We start from the raw sequence: 6094 nt of genomic DNA, 5'->3' as shown, positions 1-6094 counted from the left end.
GATGTAGGGTATTAACGGTCCACCGAGGGCTAGTGATGTAGGGTATTAATGGTTCACCCAGGGCTAGTGATGTAGGGTTTTAATGGTTCACCCAGGGCTAGTGATGTAGGGTTTTAATGGTTCACCCAGGGCTAGTGATGTAGGGTATTAGTGGTCCACACAGGGCTAGTGATGTAGGGTTTTAATGGTTCACCCAGGGCTAGTGTTGTAGGGTATTAGTGGTCCACACAGGGCTAGTGTCCTAGGGTATTAATGGTTCACCCAGGGCTAGTGATGTAGGGTATTAATGGTCGACCCAAGGCTAGTGATCTGTATTAATGGTCCACCCAGGGCTAGTTATGTAGGGTATTAATGGTTCACCCAGGGCTAGTGATGTAGGGTTTTAATTGTTCATCCAGAGCTAGTGATTTAGGGTTTTAATGGTCCACCCAGGGCTAGTGATCTGTATTAATGTTCCACCCAGAGCTAGTGATGTAGGGTATTAATGGTTCACCCAGGGCTAGTGATCTGTATTAATGGTCCACCGAGGGCTAGTGATGTAGGGTTATAATGGTCCACCCAGGGCTAGTGATGTAGGGTTTTAATGGTCCACCCAGGGCTAGTTATGTAGGGGTTAATTGGTTCACCCAGGGCTAGTGATGTAGGGTATTAATGGTCGACCCAAGGCTAGTGATCTGTATTAATGGTCCACCCAGGGCTAGTGATGTAGGGTATTAATGGTCCACCCAGGGCTAGTGATGTAGGGTTTTAATGGTCCACCCAGGGCTAGTGATGTAGGGTTTTAATGGTCCACCCAGGGCTAGTGATGTAGGGTTTTAATGGTCCACCCAGGGCTAGTGATGTAGGGTTTTAATGGTCCACCCAGGGCTAGTGATCTGTATTAATGGTCCACCCAGGGCTAGTGATGTAGAGTATTAATGGTCCACCCAGGGCTAGTGATGTAGGTTATTAATGGTCCACCCAGGGCTAGTGATCTGTATTAATGGTCCACCCAGGGCTAGTGATGTAGAGTATTAATGGTCCACCCAGGGCTAGTGATGTAGGGTATTAATGGTTCACCCAGGGCTAGTGATCTGTATTAATGGTCCACCCAGGGCTAGTGATGTAGAGTATTAATGGTCCACCGAGGGCTTCTGATGTAGGGTATTAATGGTCCACCGAGGGCTTGTGATGTAGGGTATTAATGGTTCACCCAGGGCTAGTGATCTGTATTAATGGTCCACCCAGGGCTTGTGATGTAGGGTATTAATGGTTCACCCAGGGCTCGTGATGTAGGTTTTTAATGGTCCACCCAGGGCTAATGATGTAGGGTTTTAATGGTCCACCCAGGGCTAGTGATGTAGGGTATTAATGGTCCACCAAGGGCTAGTGATGTAGGGTATTACTGGTCCACCCAGGGTTAGTGATTAAGGGTGTTAATTATTCACCCAGAGCTAGTGATTTAGGGTTTTCATGGTTCACCCAATGGCTAGTGATATAGGGTATTAATGGTTTACCCAATGGCTAGTTATGTGTATTAATGGTTCACCCAGGGCTAGTGATGTAGGGTATTCATGGTCCACCCAATGGCTAGTTATGTGTATTCATGGTTCACCCAGGGCTAGTGATGTAGGGTAATAATGGTTCACCTAGGGCTAGTGATGTAGGTTATTAATGGTTCACCCAGGGCTAGTGATGTAGGGTATTAATGGTTCACCCAGGGCTAGTGATGTAGGGTATTTATGGTTCACCCAGGGATAGTGATGTAGGGGTTAATTGGTTCACCCAGGGCTAGTTATGAAGGGTATTAATGGTCCACCCTGGGCTAGTGATGTAGGGTATTAATGGTTCACCCAATGGCTAGTGATCTGTATTAATGGTCCACCGAGGGCTAGTGATGTAGGGTTTTAATGGTCCACCCAGGGCTAGTGATGTAGGGTTTTAATGGTCCACCCAGGGCTAGTGATGTAGGGTTTTAATGGTCCACCCAGGGCTAGTGATCTGTATTAATGGTCCACCCAGGGCTAGTGATGTAGGGTAGTAGTGGTCCACCCAGGGCTAGTGATGTAGGGTTTTAATGGTCCACCCAGGGCTAGTGATGTAGGGTTTTAATGGTCCACCCAGTGCTAGTGATGTAGGGTTTTAATGGTCATCCCAGGGCTAGTGATCTGTATTAATGGTCCACCCAGGGCTAGTGATGTAGGGTATTAATGGTCCACCCAGGGCTAGTGATCTGTATTAATGGTCCACCCAGGGCTAGTGATGTAGAGTATTAATGGTCCACCCAGGGCTAGTGATGTAGGGTATTAATGGTTCACCCAGGGCTAGTGATCTGTATTAATGGTCCACCCAGGGCTAGTGATGTAGAGTATTAACGGTCCACCGAGGGCTTGTGATGTAGGGTATTAATGGTCCACCGAGGGCTTGTGATGTAGGGTATTAATGGTTCACCCAGGGCTAGTGATCTGTATTAATGGTCCACCCAGGGCTTGTGATGTAGAGTATTAATGGTCCACCGAGGGCTTGTGATGTAGGGTATTAATGGTTCACCCAGGGCTCGTGATGTAGGGTTTTAATGGTCCACCCAGGGCTAGTGATGTAGGGTTTTAATGGTCCACCCAGGGCTAGTGATGTAGGGTATTAATGGTCCACCAAGGGCTAGTGATGTAGGGTATTAGTGGTCCACCAAGGGTTAGTGATTAAGGGTGTTAATTATTCACCCAGAGCTAGTTATTTAGGGTTTTCATGGTTCATCCAATGGCTAGTGATGTAGGGTATTAATGGTTTACCCAATGGCTAGTTATGTGTATTAATGGTTCACCCAGGGCTAGTGATGTAGGGTATTCATGGTCCACCCAATGGCTAGTTATGTGTATTAATGGTTCACCCAGGGCTAGTGATGTAGGGTATTAATGGTTCACCTAGGGCTAGTGATGTAGGTTATTAATGGTTCACCCAGGGCTAGTGATGTAGGGTATTAATGGTTCACCCAGGGCTAGTGATGTAGGGTATTAATGGTTCACCCAGGGCTAGTGATGTAGGGTATTTATGGTTCACCCAGGGATAGTGATGTAGGGGTTAATTGGTTCACCCAGGGCTAGTTATGAAGGGTATTAATGGTCCACCCTGGGCTAGTGATGTAGGGTATTAATGGTTCACCCAATGGCTAGTGATCTGTATTAATGGTCCACCGAGGGCTAGTGATGTAGGGTTTTAATGGTCCACCCAGGGCTAGTGATGTAGGGTTTTAATGGTTTACCTAGGGCTAGTGATGTAGGGTATTAGTGGTCCACTCAGGGCTAGTGATGTAGGGTTTTAATGGTTCACCCAGGGCTAGTGATGTAGGGTATTAGTGGTCCACACAGGGCTAGTGATGTAGGGTATTAATGGTTCACCCAGGGCTAGTGATGTAGGGTATTAATGGTTCACCCAGGGCTAGTGATGTGTATTAATTGTCCACCCAGGGCTAGTGATGTAGGGTTTTAATGGTCCACCCAGGGCTAGTGATGTAGGGTTTTAATGGTCCACCCAGGGCTAGTGATGTAGGGTTTTAATGGTCCACCCAGGGCTAGTGATGTAGGGTTTTAATGGTTCACCCAGGGCTAGTGATGTAGGGTATTAATGGTCCACCCAAGGCTAGTGATGTAGGGTTTTAATTGTTCACCCAGGGCTAGTGATGTAGGGTTTTAATGGTCCACCCAAGGCTAGTGATGTAGGGTTTTAATTGTTCACCCAGGGCTAGTGATGTAGGGTTTTAATGGTCCACCCAAGGCTAGTGATGTAGGGTTTTAATGGTTCACCCAGGGCTAGTGATGTGTATTAATGGTTCACCCAGGACTAGTGATGTGTATTAATGGTCCACCCAGGGCTAGTGATGTAGGGTATTAATGGTCCACCCAGGGCTTGTTATGTAGGGTATTAATGGTCCACCCAGGGCTAGTGATGTAGGGTTTTAATTGTCCACCCAGGGCTAGTGATGTAGGGTACTAACGGTCCACCGAGGGCTAGTGATGTAGGGTATTAATGGTTCACCCAGGGCTAGTGATGTAGGGTTTTAATGGTTCACCCAGGGCTAGTGATGTAGGGTTTTAATGGTTCACCCAGGGCTAGTGATGTAGGGTATTAGTGGTCCACACAGGGCTAGTGATGTAGGGTTTTAATGGTTCACCCAGGGCTAGTGATGTAGGGTATTAGTGGTCCACACAGGGCTAGTGATGTAGGGTATTAATGGTTCACCCAGGGCTAGTGATGTAGGGTATTAATGGTCCACCCAGGGCTAGTGTCCTAGGGTATTAATGGTTCACCCAGGGCTAGTTATGTACGGTATTAATGGTCGACCCAAGGCTAGTGATCTGTATTAATGGTCCACCCAGGCCTAGTGATGTAGGGTATTAATGGTTCACCCAGGGCTAGTGATGTAGGGTTTTAATTGTTCTTCCAGAGCTAGTGATTTAGGGTTTTAATGGTCCACCCAGGGCTAGTAATCTGTATTAATGTTCCACCCAGAGCTAGTGATGTAGGGTATTAATGGTTCACCCAGGGCTAGTGATCTGTATTAATGGTCCACCGAGGGCTAGTGATGTAGGGTTTTAATGGTCCACCCAGGGCTAGTGATGTAGGGTTTTAATGGTCCACCCAGGGCTAGTGATGTAGGGTTTTAATGGTCCACCCTGGGCTAGTGATGTAGGGTTTTAATGGTCCACCCAGGGCTAGTGATGTAGGGTTTTAATGGTCCACCCAGGGCTAGTGATGTAGGGTTTTAATTGTTCACCCAGGGCTAGTGATGTAGGGTTTTAATGGTCCACCCAAGGCTAGTGATGTAGGGTTTTAATTGTTCACCCAGGGCTAGTGATGTAGGGTTTTAATGGTCCACCCAAGGCTAGTGATGTAGGGTTTTAATGGTTTACCCAGGGCTAGTGATGTAGGGTTTTAATGGTCCACCCAGGGCTTGTGATGTAGGGTTTTAATGGTCCACCCAGGGCTAGTGATGTAGGGTTTTAATTGTCCACCCAGGGCTAGTGATGTAGGGTATTAACGGTCCACCGAGGGCTAGTGATGTAGGGTATTAATGGTTCACCCAGGGCTTGTGATGTAGGGTATTAATGGTCCACCCAGGGCTAGTGATGTAGGGTTTTAATTGTCCACCCAGGGCTAGTGACGTAGGGTATTAACGGTCCACCGAGGGCTAGTGATGTAGGGTATTAATGGTTCACCCAGGGCTAGTGATGTAGGGTTTTAATTGTTCACCCAGGGCTAGTGATGTAGGGTTTTAATGGTTCACCCAGGGCTAGTTATGTAATGTGACGAGTCACTCATGGGGTGGTGGTGTAATGTGATGATAAGTCACCCATCGGGTGGGAGTGTAATGTGACAAGTCACCCAGGGGTAGTTGTACAGTGCAGCTTTTTTAGAAAACCCAAAGTCATTTTGATTGTCATTATGCTATTTACAGAGAGGGAACCATAACCTGGTTTCTTTTGGGTTTGTTTCTGCTTTGGCCAAGTCCTTGTGAAATGTATTATGACAGAGGAGCAAATGGTCAACTTTATTAGTAACGTGTCTACTTTGGCTGCGTTTACACAGGCAGCTCAATTCTGATCTTTTGCAACAAAAAAAAGCTAATCTGATCTGTCAGATAGTGGATAAAAGATCAGAATGGGGCTGCCTGTGTCAACTCAGCATATGTATCTCAACGTTTCAAATCTGTTCCAGTTTTGTACCTGCTCAACACTCTGTGGTTTAGAGCAGCAGGATTGTACCTGCTCAACACTCTGTGGTTTAGAGCAGCAGGATTGTACCTGCTCAACACTCTGGTTTAGAGTAGCAGGATTGTACCTGCTCAACACTCTGGTTTAGAGTAGCAGGATTTTACCTGCTCAACACTCTGGTTAAGAGCAGCAGGATTGTACCTGCTCAACACTCTGGTTTAGAGCAGCAGGATTGTACCTGCTCAACACTCTGGTTAAGAGCAGCAGGATTGTACCTGCTCAACACTCTGGTTAAGAGCAGCAGGATTGTACCTGCTCATCACTCTCTGCTTTAGAGCAGCAGGGTTGTAATCATAAGTGCATACTGTAGTAACGAGCGTTTATTGTTGGCCGTATTTAGCTAGGTC

Source organism: Oncorhynchus mykiss, chromosome 9 (assembly GCF_057628025.1).
Source record: "Oncorhynchus mykiss isolate SJ-2025 chromosome 9, ASM5762802v1, whole genome shotgun sequence".
Classification (NCBI taxonomy): domain Eukaryota; kingdom Metazoa; phylum Chordata; class Actinopteri; order Salmoniformes; family Salmonidae; genus Oncorhynchus; species Oncorhynchus mykiss.
The sequence above is the reverse complement of the archived record's forward strand: the minus strand, read 5'-3'. Positions refer to the sequence as shown.